The following is a 15,452-nucleotide window of genomic DNA, read 5'->3' on the forward strand; positions in this document are numbered from 1 at the left end:
GCCTTCAGGCTTATTTTTGAGTCATCTATAAAGTCTCCAGTATTCTGCGTTGTACGGAATGTTCAGTTTCAAAATCAAGCCTTCAAAATCATTTCAAAGTACTAAGTCGTCACTGATGAAAAACGTTGACAGTTCTTTTTGACGATTGCATAAGAGTAGATACTCCAACTGCATCCACTCATACTCCAGCGCAGGACGAACTAAGCCTCGGAAAAGCGAAAGAATGTCTTCAGGAGAACGCAAAGAGATTTTTTCGTGAATGAAACAAACATTCTACTCGCTTTTTCGAACAACGATGAACAATGTTCAGAAATCCTAAACCGCTCGCCAATGAGAATTCTAATATCGGTGACCCTGGTTGCATTCGGGTCAAAGGTACTATTCAACTCGTAAGCGAAGGTTTCTCTCTCTCTCTTCCGAGGTTTCTACTTCCATACGTGATATTATCTTTTGTACGTGAACCATCCCATAGCGTGTGCGATATTTCATTCACCTAGATATTTTTCTCAAGCATTTTATAATTTTTTTAACCTCCTCGGACTAAACCGCTATGCTATGGTTGTGTATCATTTTCTCTTAGGAAAAAAATATAGTTCTTTTTGCTGTGTTTGTACATCTACAAAACCTCCCCACACACACGCACACATATTTCTTTTAAATATTAATTTTAGTACACACAGTAATAAAATCACTACAGTTTAAAAATCGGTAATAAAAATATCTAAATTACGAATTATAAGCAGGAATTATTTTTTTACAAGGTTGGAATAGAAATTAGTATACTTATATTAGAGACCTTAAGTTTTTAGGCACTAAAATGGCCAAAATAGACAAGCAGAAAATAGCAAGCTAAAACTGCCTAAAATAGGCATTAAAAAGACATTTATAGTTAATGGGAAAAAGTAACTAAAAGTTACGACATTAAGTGTCCAAAAATTGGCTAAAAATTGACTGTACTCAGACTGAATCTACTGTTTCAATAATGATTATAGTAATTGGCACAGAAATAGAAAAATATATAAATAAAACACATGCAGGCCTACTTGAATAATATACAAAAGAAAAATAGTACAAATATAGAAAGTCCACGCCGATTAAAATGGTACAACAAATTTACAATGCGGAATTAGTTCACAATCACGAGCTGAAAAATAATCTCGAGAAAATAATATTATAAGTGTTATCCACTCTTTGAAAATGTCAGCGTTAAAGTTTGAGGAATATACAGTATATATACAGTGACCCTCTGCATAACCATACTGTCTATAACGATATTTTCTTTGATCCCGAGGAATTCGTATTCAATATGGAAAAGCATAAAGGCTCGAACTGTCTACAACGGTAATCCTATATCTATATAACAATATTTTTTCCTAGGTTCTTCAAAATTGTTATAGACAAGTATCACTGTATATGGGAAATTTCTGCATCGAACGAATCGATCGCAGAGGCATATGACAAAACTGTATGCTCGGTCAAAACTTTTACATAACCTGGGCATGTCAGGTAATTTGTGCAGGCCTGTTTCCTACATTCAAACGTAATAAATAAACACTAGAAATGCAATGGTTATCAAGTTTTTCAACGTTATTTTAATGGTTTGAACTCATGGAAGCAGAGAAACACCACATTAGTCGATATTTCACTGTATCCCGTTTTATTATAAGTGGGCACAGCTTATCAAAATAATTCAGTTATTCTGCAGATTATTCACAAACCGATTTATTGGATAAGTACAAAACGATAGAATGTTTAAAAATATAAGAAACATATAAATCACGTAAAATGAAAAAGGTAGTGTGCAAGGTCAATGATAGATGACGCAGCAAAAAAAAGTTACAAGATATACGGAAGACTGGATGTTGTGAAGATATTTATTATTTTAGATGTTAATTTTTTTAAGGAAGGAAAAAACTCATCTCTGCCTCTACCGGGAGTCGAACCCGGGTCCCTCGATTGCCGGACGAGTGCTCTGTCCACTAAGCTACAGAGGAAATAGAGATTTTCCTTCGCTAGAGCGTATATATGCCGAACGGAACCGTGCAATGGACTGTGAAACCGATCAGCTATTAGCAGAGCAATTATCGTCAGAGCACTCGTCCGGCAATCGAGGGACCCGGGTTCGACTCCCGGTAGAGGCAGAGATGAGTTTTTTTCCTTCCTTAAAAAATTAACATCTAAAATAATAAATATCTTCCCAGCATCCAGTCTTCTGTATATCTTGTATTAACAAGTGGAGAGCGACATTCATGTCATATGTCAAAAAAAAGTTAATTTATTCACGCGCGCACAAAATCGAAACTTAAACTGACTCAAAATGAGACCAGATCAGAATTGAATTTTGGCTGATTCCCAGCTCTATGGGCAAAAGCTTATCTCTCCGACAATAATAAAAATTAAAAATTATATTAACTTGTATTTGACTGCATCTCAAAGTTCTCTATAATTGAGTTCATCTGTAATTAACTTTATTACAATCTATACATATAAAATTGATTTTCCGTCTGTCTGTCTGTGTGTGTATGTATGTTCTCTATACAAATCTACAATTTTAGATGGATCGTCGCCAAATTTTGCATATATACCAAATGGGACCCGACTTAAACGATAGGCTACTTTAAATTTTTGTCAGAGCAGGGTACGTGCCCCAAATGAGCAAAAAACTGTAGGGCAACAATGGTTTTCGGGCCTCAACAATCACTTTCCGAACGTTTACTTTGGTTACCGTGGTTCCCTAGCAATGCTTTTCAGACGTGTATATGCCTTTACAATGATTTGTCACTTCTTTAATCCTGTTAGTATATGTATATTTATAATACTTTATGCCTTTATAATGGTTTGCCAATACTTTCAATACTACACAATACTACTATTCAATACAATTACATTTCAATACTCTCAGTAATGAGGCTTTTTGAATAGACGTCATAATCATCATCAGCATCGCTTTGAGGGTCACGAAAAGGGTGATACTCAGAAATCACTGTTGAAATTGCCGATTTTACTGTAGAAATGCTGAAATTTGGTGGGGTTTTCCGCCACATCAATAATTTTAAAAATTGTATAGAATTCTCGATTTCTGAAATATTGTGTTTGCTTAGAGATATACGAAGCCCAGGAGATTGAATATGAAGTAATTAGCCGGACCTACTTTTGAGTTGGGTATCCATGCAATAACATTGATTTCACCTTTTTATTTATATCTTCTCAAGCATGAAAACTAATGTCTCCGTATTGTCTTTTAATATTGAACTGCATAAATTCACATATAGTTTAGGTTGTTTTAAAATTAATTATGGGCCCATAAAAAGTACATCGAAAAAATTCCACAGTTTTAATTAAGCATTTTTGAAAGCTGAAACAGGCAGATAATAACTTGAAGTTTGGGGGGGGGGAATAGAAACACATAGCGCCCCTTAAAAAGGAAAGAAAAGTATATATTCATTTCTATGTTTCTTTAAATCTAGATTTGTTTATTTCTTGAGTCGCACAGGAAGTCGTCATATTGGTTAACTTAGACACGGTTTGCATGTCCTTCAAAGAAAGAGGGAGATATCACGTGTTTCTAACAGCCTCATTGAAGAAAACCCGGGCAGCGCCGGGTATTATAGCTAGTAATAACATAAAAAGTAAATTCATTCGAATAAAAGTTATAAAAATGTCCTTATAATATGAATAGACTCAAAAATTAATGTTTTAAGTCAACAGCAGAGGACGCTAAAAACATTTTTTCTGGATTCGAATTGATAATTTTTTCATTATTTCGATTTCTTCCCCAAATTCCACATAACATTTACAAATGATTCTGGTTATTTAAATAACATATTTAAGAAGTTTCAAAATCATCCCTCCTCACTCTTTCCATCGCCTGCAATGAAGTAAATCAGACTGGAGGCAATATACTTGTCGCGGGAACAGATTTACGATTCAAATCAATGGCCAAATTCAATTTCAATGCCCTTCCCATGTACTAAATGGTAATCAACCGAGCTTCTTAATACTGATGGTAGAATTTTTTTTAATTCTCTTGGAATTTTCTAAGAATATATTTCACAGAATATGGCCTCTAAAATTCACGAATAAACATTAAACAATACCGAAATAGAAATTTACAGCAGGAAAAATTCGAAAAAGACTATTTGGCAAAAAAGCTTCAAAATCGACAAAAAAATATATATATATTTACGGCATTTTACCCTGAACTACCGGGCTTTAATAATTATTCTATCAATAATTTTTGAAATTTTTGTAGGTGGCATATTCTCGATAGTAGAAAAATCTTGTTTTTTTCCTTTAAAAACGTGACTGACCTTCCTTAATATTTCATAACGAATGAATACGTATTATATACTGTATATATATATTACGGTAAGTGTGGTAAATCTGTCATTAAACAGAATAATTACTACACAAGATATGTATACATAATATGTATACATAAATTCATGCATACTTACCAATCGTCTTGATAAGTTTGATAAATGTATCACTTTTACCGGTGATTATGCATAATAACCAAGTGTTCTAATACTCTAGTGATAAATTTAATAAACATGAAAAAAAAATATCCAAATGAGCCTAATATGTGTGGTGAATATATAGACGAACCCCGATAGAACGGTAACAAATTTTGCGATCGATCGCACCCCGGTATTATGATATTACTATTATGATACAATACATGTATGGATTATCATATCAAATATTTTTATTATTATTATATCAAGTAGTACGATTTATCGTGTTCACCAACGGAGCGATGCTTGGGTACTATGCATAATCACCAGTGAACGTGATAAATTTAGAAAAAAAAATTATCAAACTCGCCAAAATGATCGGCGATTACTCATAACAACGGTTAATATAATAACCAGATTTGTTATATTCAAACATATACACTCACATTTTATCTTAATGTAGTAAACGGAACTTTAAAGCATAGTTACACTATATATCGTTTCGGTCGAAATAATCCTTTCGATAATCATTCTGTTAGTTAATCTTACAGAACTAATTTATAAATAAAACATCAATATAAAAATACACATCCAAGATACCCATTCCTTATAAATTCCCACGCAGAATGACACTCAATATTTTGCTCTTTTATTATTTAATCCTCATTCGAAATTGGAACCTTTTTTTCCCCATCCTATCACATTATGTGTCGAAGTTTAATAAGTGAACAAAAATAAAAGGCCAAATATCAGAAAAGAACTTCGCTTGAGAAGAAGTGAAAGGAAATACTTATCCAGACGTGAATGCTAATTAAAAGTGAAAACTGAAACTAATTAAAATTCCCGGTTAAGAATCACTCTATCCATGTGGAAACGATAAGTTCTGCCTCTTTTTCACCCTTTAATTTCGTACCTGGTAATTTGGGAGCGTCAAAGAGGATGAAACGCTGAGTAAAAGAAGGACAAGAGAGGCTCTTTATAAGAAAATAAAAAATAGGAATAAAAATAAAGTACTAAATGTGTGTGTGTGACGGAGATCGTAGAGAAAAACCATGGAAATCATCGGCAGGGAAAGAAACAAGGAATAAAAAAAAAAGTGTCCTTTTTCGGGAGAAAAATAAGAAAAGTCTATAAAACTAAAATGATTAAAGTAAAATAATAAAAGAAAAAGAGAGAAGAGAGAGAGTGAGAGAAATAGTGAAGCCAAACCTTACACATGGGCGTATCGCTTTAAAGACGTGTTAATAAACTTCGTGGTGAATAATGAGCTCTGAGAACTATAATGGTTGGGTGAACAGCTTTGGACAGGAATCGTGAAAGAGGAAAAAAAAAAACCAGGAAAAAAATGGGAAAAAGGTAAAAAAAAAAAATCGATTTTTTATTATTATTTTACTTTTTGAAGGCCCTTTTTTTCGGTTGTCGTATTCGAGATATTAACCCTTTCATCAAAGGATAAAGGAATTGGAATTTGTGGTGTTAAAAGGAAAAAAAAGTGAAAAGGAATTGAAATGCATTAGGTGGAAGAAATATTTTTTATAAAAGTAATATTTTTATGATAAAAAGAAATGTTTGTTTTTGGGAACGGTAGTACAGTCTACACGCCGTTTAATGTGATCACATCAGGACTCGGGGTTTTTTTTGATATCAGTAACCAAATGATATGCATATCCAAATAAAAGTTCCTGTTTGCAAGTATGGTGACCATGTTCCGTAGAAGAATAAGGACGAGGTGCATATGTGGTTTAGCAGTATGCAAACACCAAACATGGCACCCACTTTGTCCCTTGTGGGATATAAGCAGGCTACCTTGCGGCTGGGATATGGTGGAAAAAAAAAAAAGCCCCGCCAGCCACAAAGACCACTGGCCGAACGGCGGCCGGCATTGCGCCACCGGACCTCCGACCCACGAAAAGACTACAAACACTAGCACCATACATGGCCCTCGCTCTGGAACAGATTACCTAGCGACTGGGCCATGCTGGAAAAACTGTCTTGATGTTCAGGCCGGCAGGCATTCCCGGCCCGTGAGCCACAGGACGCAACCCCACCGAGGCCCCAATCGCTCCCGACTCACGGCATTCACACCCCCCCTCCCAAGTCCTCGGAAACCCCTGCCGGTCGTCAAGGAGCCCGGGCGGATGGCCCGCAAGAGATAAACGAAAACATCCTCCGCTTTCATTACCGTAACTCTGTCCCCAACAATCAGCTGATATGCAACACCAACTACTCTCATTTTGTCCTCTGTTGGAAGGGTTTTGTCATAGGAACGAATCTGAAAGTAGAACATGAAAAAAAAACCCCACAGAATATATATATACGTGTACAAATTCAGGTCCAATGAACTATAAATGTGTAAGTGGGAATTATTGATATTGCTGGCATTAATAATATCACAAGACTGAAGAAGCTGTGTGTGTGGGGGTGGGGGGGACCTTTCATTGCTAGTTAGAGACATATTTAGATTTGGATATGATAGTCCTAATGATGATCAAGTCCGGAGAAATTTCAACGTTCACTTGAATATATAAAGTTTTCGCTGTGGAAAAGCGTGGTGCTGCATAGTACATAATTGGTCTAATGATTGACTTGTACATAATGGTTTTGTTTTTGAGGCCAAGTGCAGAGCGTGTAACAGACTCTGCTTAGAAGTCCTGCAGCCTTAGTGGCTCGAACTTTCGCCTCATGAATGTGAGCTTTGAAACTGAGCTTTTTATTCAAAATGACACCAAGATATTTTGTCTGAGACTTGGATTGTAATATGGTCTGCCCCACTGTGATAGTGGTGTCCGGTGGTAGTTGCCTTCTTGCAAACCATATAAAGTTGCATTTACTCTCGTTTAAGACCACTGCATGTAGCTGACACCAGATCTCGACCCTTCGGACCATTTCTTGCAAGTTCCTCAGAGCTTGCTGAGGGTCCCTGGATGCCATAAGGATTTTCGAGTCGTCATCATAAGAAGCTAAGATTCCTCTTTGTGGAGCAGGAAAATTGTTAATAAAAATATTGAAGAGTATTGGGCCAATTACTGACCCTTGGCAAATAGATGTCTTAAGTGGACGTCGAGTAGAGACGGCGTTTTTGATACATACCTGAAATGTCCTATCCCTGAGGTAGCTGTGAACCATATGTATGAAATGGGAGGGAAACCTTCTGAAGTACCATAATGGCAATCAGTGTTGAGTGCTTAATCTTATCGAAGGCCTTCTGTATATGTCTGAATCAAAACATATTACATAATCCTTGTGGATGAAGGCATCTTGTTTGTATTCTACAACACTGACCAGTTGTCATACACAAGAATGTCAGCTACGAAAGGCATGTTGTGCATCTCGGATAAAGCTCGAGATACAAAGATAAACCTCGCCTTTAAGACAAGAGCGATTCATAATTGCACGAGATTTACTTGTATTATTTCATTGCGAATAAACAGCAACTGTTAAAGATTCGTGCTGAACTTAATTTGCATTATTACTGAAAAAGTATTCATTAATGTCTTACTATATATCGTTCTTAAATTTTTTTTATTGAAACCATTTCCAATTCAAGAATTAAGTAGTTGTATTTTTTTTTTGTTTCATGGACGACAGCAGGGGTTCTAGTTTAATGATAGATAGAACCGCTCACAACCCCGGACTGATGCAAGTTCAATGATGTATTTTACATGTAATATAATACTGTACCGCAGGCACGGGTCTTCAACGCTTGTTGCGGGCCTTATGTGGCCGTCGCAGCTTTTTACCGTGGCCCGCCGACTTATTTGAAAAAAAAAAAGACGACTTTAACAGTTAGAAGAAGAATTAAATTAAGGTCCGTTGAAGCTCGCTGGCCATTGTGACTTGTACTACGGTCATATTTATAACTGTAATATGCTCTTGATACATTAGGAACGCCGTCCTAATCATTGAACGAAATGATTTTAAAATTAAGCTTAAGAAAAACTTAAGAGTCGTTGGAATAAATAATTTCTGACTTGCTGACAGAAATAAATTCCGATTACATAAGAGAAACAGTTTCATAATTACTTCTAGCAATGATTTCATGATTGCTTTTAGAACTTATTTTATTTATTCACTTTTAGGGATGATTTTTAAATAACTTTTACATATTTATTTTATTTTTATTCTTAAATTAAAATAATTAAATAATTGCTTTTATAAATAATTTCAGTTTTGATGTGGGAGAATAATTTCTAAACATAAATTTTTCCCCATTTCACAATTATGAATTTTCATAGTTTCATACTTTCATAATAACTTTCAAATCAATACAAAAAAAGAAAAACATCAACACATCCATTAAATTAATTTAGCAGTAATTCAAATCTTTGTTCAACCGGGTTTTCTGGTCTCGGGAAGATTAGGAGAGCTTTACCGTTATATAATCAAAAGTAAAATTAACTTTTTTCCACTATTTTTCGTTAAATGTGCGATGAAATGAAATAATAAAAACACAAAATCCGACATCAATAAAAAGTTTCTTCATTTTACATGTAAATTTTACTGTTATACTTCAAATCCCACAATTTTGAGTGAAATAATTGCTTTATGAACGTAGGGAGATGCTGCTTGCGTTTTGAATAGTTAAGGTTGAATACATTTAGCGAGAGATTAGTTGAGCGCCAACTTGTAGTATTAACATATATGACTTGAATGTGGGAGTTAAATATGGTAAGAGCAATTAATCACAGCTCAGCAGAGGGCAGGCAGTCACATTAATCGCCGCTGTGGTGGTCGAGTGGTCTTAGTGACGGACTCGCATCGTGAGGATGTGGGTTCGAACCCCACCGTCACCACAGTGGTGGTCGGCTGAAGTTGTTTTCCTGTAGTTTCCAACTTCGAGGCGCAAATGCGAGCCGATCTCCCCATTAAAAGTCTCGCCACAGGGAGCAACAGGCCTACAACTATAAATCATTCAATCATTACACTTCACTCATACTTTGAAAAACTGGTGGCAGATGGCAGCACTACACGTAATAAGCATTTACACAGAAACAAATTTCACGTCAGGTTTGGTCACACACGTCACACGAGGTGCATGTGTACGGTTTAGTATTAGTCACATGAATGAGGAAAACATATGAAGGACGTTACAGCACACCAAAGAAAGGGTTTTTCTGAATATTAAAGCTGAGATGATACTTGAAGATGGAAAATATGTGTTGTCTCTACCGTGATTCGAACCCTAGTTCAATTGCAAACGGGCAAACGGAATAAACATTATAACACAGAGACACGATGATTTGCTTCCTTACTATAACATGCATAGTAGTGTGATACGCTGAGTAGATACAGTAGATTCTTGACTATACGAATCTCTCTCTTGATTATCTGGTATTCGTACTATTCGGCCTCGTTAAGAATTAATATACATAACAACTCTCCTTGATTCCAAGATAAGCACAAAAACCGGTTTTTGGTTATGGATACGCAAAATCGACCATTAAAATCTCCCATACTGTGCTAGTGACACCTCAAAACCGGACCAATTTTTTCCCGTTAATTAGCGAGTCAGTGGAAGGACATGGAAGGCGAGTCAGTGGAAGGCGTCGCGGAAGGGAACTAAAGGGAGACAGGCTCTGGGTCATCTACCACAAGGACTTTTAAAAAACTAAAAACTTTCTACTATTTCATCTCAGACCTATTTTTCGCCATATGCGTCATTATTTATCATTATTATCAATGGAAAGTGAAATAAGTTTAAATTAATTTTGTAAGAATTAAACTTACGTTTCACGTTAATGTTTAGCTTATTTCAAAACTGTACGGTATGTGTTCATATCGTACACAGTGTACATTATTTTATTCATCCTGCAATCAAGATTGACATAAAATAATTTATCTTGGAACCAAAAATGTGCCCAATATTTTTACTATTAGGTTATTAACTCCGTAATAAAATTTTAAAACGTGCAGTTCAGTATATACGGAAGAGTAGACGACTTTGCCTAATAATACTCAAAAAATCGTCAACGAATAAGGTAAATAGGAGAAAATACTAAACAATTAGTAATGAATTTCGATACGCTATGGGTGTCGTCTTCAGAGGGTAATATATAAGAGTATCCCGCTGATCGATTTTCCCACTTGGATTGAGTATCAAATCTTCAATGTCAGTTGCTACGTGGAACGAAAAAACAATACGTCTGTTCAAGTCAAACGTCGTGGTAAAAGTAAAGCAAAGCGCCTGCGAGTAGTCGACCTAATTGGCTGCTTGCGAAATGGAGCTATCCGATTGGCCTATTCGAATTTTCTTTAAATTCTCGCTAGTAATGAATTTAAGCCATGGCGATTCGATGAGTGGTGTTGATTTACTGCCGTTTACTAATTGATTTTTGAAGGCCGGGATGTACGTGTCTTCGTAGAAAAGTATGATAGTGATAGTGATAGTGATAGGAACCGATAGATACCTAGGCTCTGTCACACTCGGTGATACAAGCACATTGTCCCTCGGGGCTCGGGTGCCTCAGGAGAACCTAACCATTTATTGAGCTTGAGAAAGATGTATTACATACATGGGCAGGTGCTATCACGCACCTCGCCAGTAAACAAGTATAAAATTTGTGATCGAAAAATGGTGATTCGTGTAAAAAAATCACAATTACATATCACAGGTTATAAATCACGAAATCATCATAATAATCACCATAATCGAGAATAGTTCTTGATAAAATTTGATTTGATTCTCTTCAAGGATTTTCATTGAATCATTAACTATCATATCAATGAAAGATGTCTTGGGTTGATATAATCGCTGCACCGTTGGTTTGATTTGGTCCAAAGACATTCGCCAGTAATTGCTGCCTGTATCCAGCTTTCCGATAAGCCCGCGTGGATCAAACTATTCTCGACTACTTCAGGCTCCTCTTCTTCTTCCTCTTCTCTAAACAGATGTACGAGATCGCTGTCTGGGTGTAGTTGACGTCGTATTCTAGTGGATCTCCTAAGTGGCATAGGTGGCTCTCTATCTGGTTCTGGCTCTGGGACTGTAGCTCTGATACTCTCAGGGTGCTGCTCTAGAAAGCGGACCAGTTTACGTATTTTACTTTTCGAATCTTCCCGCTTCAAGATGCACTCAAGCCAAGGTATTCGCAGATGTTCAGCTGGCTCTCTGTGTGCCCGGATGTATCGGCCGTGAAATCCACGTCCTATTTAGACTTCTACGAAGGGCTGAAGATTTGGTACTCAATCCAAGGGAGAAACTCAATCAGCGTGATAGTCTTATCCTCTGAAGACGACACCCATAGCGTGCCGAAATGCATTAGGAAGTTTTTAGTACTTCCTGGAATTTGCCTTATTCGTTGACGATTTTTCGAGTTCAGTATATATAAAACGTTTATTAAGCACTAGCCTGTACTTACACAGCAGATAATATGCATAGAGGTGAGTTTTTGATGGTATGGGTCTCCACTCAAACTAGTGAGTATTCATGGAACTCCGGCGTTTTAATCTGGATACTGAATCCAGAGTACTGTGCATGATAGCCTTTTGTTGATAGCCTTGGTTGAACAAGGTTTTTACTCCCACCATGCTCAACCAAGACCAACGAAAGTGAAAATAAAAAAAAGCGTCTTTCATTTATCAAAACATACATTTTTACAATATTTTTGTTGTTCTAACGAGGTAATGTTCCTTTAGTACCAGTTCCGAAAAATCGTTATTTCATACAATTGCTACTGCTACAACATTCTTTAAAATACTATTTTTTATTGAATTATTTCATCTTAGATATTATAGAAAATTAAGTTTAAAAAGAAGATTCATAGAGGAAAAAATCTCTATCTAAGATGCATAGTTTCATCTCAATGGAAAAGTATATACAGTATATTTCAACATTCATGCTCATGCATAAGTAAAACCCAAACAAAAGCGAAGACGCGAAGAGAAGCAAAAATAATGTAGCAGTAGTATGATATAGAACGTTATCTCTGCGATGTATTTTCGCTCAGACATTGTCTGTGCACTCAGTATGTGCCGCCGAAGGTGTTGCCTTCAGCTTATCTCTTCTCGACTCGACCGAAGAAAACAAATGTCAAAGGAGATCCATCTTGAGCTTTTCAGGGAAAAGTAACGTTCAACTCGGAGGTAACTGTAACAGTTGTTTTATCTTTTTCAAGGGACTACTCTATCTATTTCGCTCATCCATTTAAATGCCAGCTGCAGTAACCCGCGGAAGCGTAGCAGTAGTAGGTAGGAATACATATTACAGCGGTACGCGGGAAAGAGGTGAATGTGTCACTAGAGGACCTCGGCCTATCTATTTCGGCTGAAATCACCGAAACTTCCGAGACATTTGTGGGAAATTTATGAATCGAGAAACAGGAGTCGATGGAATGTTCTAGTCACTGGAATTTCGAGTGTTTCTTACTTTTATTCCTGGATTTTTCTGACTTTGCTACGACACATAACGCTATTAGAAGTTTCTAAAATCAGGTATATCTATATACTGAGTTAGGTTGTGTCCCGAAGTAGCTGAAGGATGGGAAACTTAAGGTTTTCACGGCACATCGATCACGCGTTCCTCGAGTAACGGGCGTTACGGTTCGTTCGCACTCAGCGAGCGGTCGCCGGTCGTGATGTCGTAATGATGTTATAAATAACAGTAATTCCGTAAAAGGTTTCTGACTTCGGTAAACGAGTGTCTTGTTGGACGAGATCTGAACTCATATTCCCTTTTATTATTGTTCACTCTGTTTTTTTTACTCGATGCAAAATGAGTTTCGTTACGTGACACGAAATAACGAAAAAGAAACGCGTGTTGCTTTATTTGAGTGAAAGAAACTTTCGTTTTGAGTAGACGTGAAAATAAATAATGCGGTTGAAGTGGCAAAATATTGTAATTTCACGGAATTTTCAGTGCCATCAACTTTTTCTTCTTTTGTGAATTCTCATCTTCGGGAGTCAAAATTCAGCCAATCTCTTCATGTCAGAAATTTTGTCATAGCGAGTCTATTGTCATCAAATCTTGTCATCTAACACATTGTTTCTCAACCTTTTACAACTCGTTCCCCTACTGGACAATATTTTCTTCTCGTAGCCTCTTCCCAGACTTACCTAGGGATTCCCTATCTGTTTCTCGAATTCAATTTCATCAAAAATAAATTTAATAAACAAACAGTTTATAATAAGTTTAAATAAGAGCGATCTTTGGAACTCTGGGGAATGGCACATAGTCAGAAGATGGGTAATCATCCATCCCAAGAGCCGAATTATATTGGAAAAATAGGTATGATTCAGCGAACCTACACACTAAATAAAACCTTCCGACACGTCACCCTGGGCCCACGCGCATCGTGGACTACAGTTCAGTGAACTTCCTTCTTGTGGGGTTTATGCATGGCCGTCTCAACATCATAGGTTCTTAAGCAAAGTAATTTTCTGCGCCCCCCACCCCCTCCATCCCTTATAGCTGGAAAAATAACAATTTATACATATTCACATACTTACATTCGAAAAGCATTGAGTCAAATAATTAGGGCCCAATATGAGGCGCCGAGTCATGTCCTTATGAACCATGGGTTAAGATTGCCTTAGCCCATGGTCGATAAGATACTTGCCTAAAGTACGAAAGGATGTTTAGAGGTGTCACGAGTTCGATACCCGGTTCGTCCTTGTCAGAAAACTTTCCTGACACAGGACCGCAGCAAAAAATTGCTACCGCAGGGAGTCCCCCATGGAGGTGTTGGTGCACCAACCTCTCGACGTGTATAAAAAAATAAGGCTGCCGTTCGGAATCGGCAATAAATTGTACGTCCCGGTCTGATTAGCCCTCGTGTGCAAACAATGACCGTGGTGTGAGAAAAAAGATCAAACTTATTTCAATTTTTCCCAACATATTTCACTTGAAAGCGGTATTTCTTCACAGCTCGCTGTGGCCCCTTTGAACACTTTCCGTGGCTCTCCCTTTCATCTGATTTTAAGCACAGTTCCCCCTCCCCCCACAATATCCCAAGATCGCGGGGGGCATATTGAAAGCCACTGGTCTAACAGACCTTAAAAGGCATGTCAATACTTAATGCACCACACATCAAATGCATAGTCAATTATCTGCATTATACTTTATCACAACTCACTAGGAAGTAAATTGCGCATAGTTGGCGATGGATCTGAGTTGTACCGGTTTGAAAGAAAAAAAACAAAGTGATATTTCTGCTAACGAGCACCTCGGTTTACGATTTTTCGGCTAATGAAGATTTTGTTGTGATTTTTCGGACTCGGTGTTTTTTTTTAACGGATAACGATTCCGCATACGGACATTCTCGTTGATATGGATGCCTGACCAATCCACCTGACCAAACGCTTGATCTCATGCAGGCAGTGTCTGCATATGGATCGCTGATCGCCTCAGGTTCTAGATAGGGCCAGATCTAGGTATGGTTGGTAAATTAAAGTACTACCAACTTTGAATAAGGAATTCTGATTCGTTATTCTAAAATTTCTACACAGAGAACGGGCAGATCAGTAATAAACATTATTACACTCTCAAAAATCATCACGTATGTCATGTCCTGCTCGGCAGCTAGATGGCATCACTCACGAACGCACAATACGCACATTCGGCACACTCGGTAAGTTCGCCTAGAGAGTCAATATTTTCCACATTCACCAATTTTAGATGTTCCGTAGAGAATTATTTATGACTGATTTTAATAGTAGCATTATACTGCTGTTTTCTATTATTTTATAACATTCGAAACGACTTGAAATTTACAGCTAGTTGCTCTTAAGTAGAAGTTTCATTTCTTTATAATAGTAGTCGCGGAGCGTACGCAGGATCGACCTTTGGAGGCAGGCTGTACAAAAATTTTCTTCCCGAGAAATTTCGAGTTGCAACCCTTCAGAAAGCACTTAAACTGACAGGAATTGGTAAAAATACTATATAATTTTTTTTTTAATATTTATTTTTCTATAGTATGGTTGGTTTGGTTGGGGAGGGGAGCACAAGCCCCTATGATCCTATATGGTGGTAGTATAGTATCATAGATGCACAAGAATTTT

Source organism: Pholcus phalangioides, unplaced genomic scaffold (assembly GCF_987345545.1).
Source record: "Pholcus phalangioides strain wild (caught in Gottingen) unplaced genomic scaffold, Ppha-v1.0 ptg000015l_1, whole genome shotgun sequence".
Taxonomy (NCBI): domain Eukaryota; kingdom Metazoa; phylum Arthropoda; class Arachnida; order Araneae; family Pholcidae; genus Pholcus; species Pholcus phalangioides.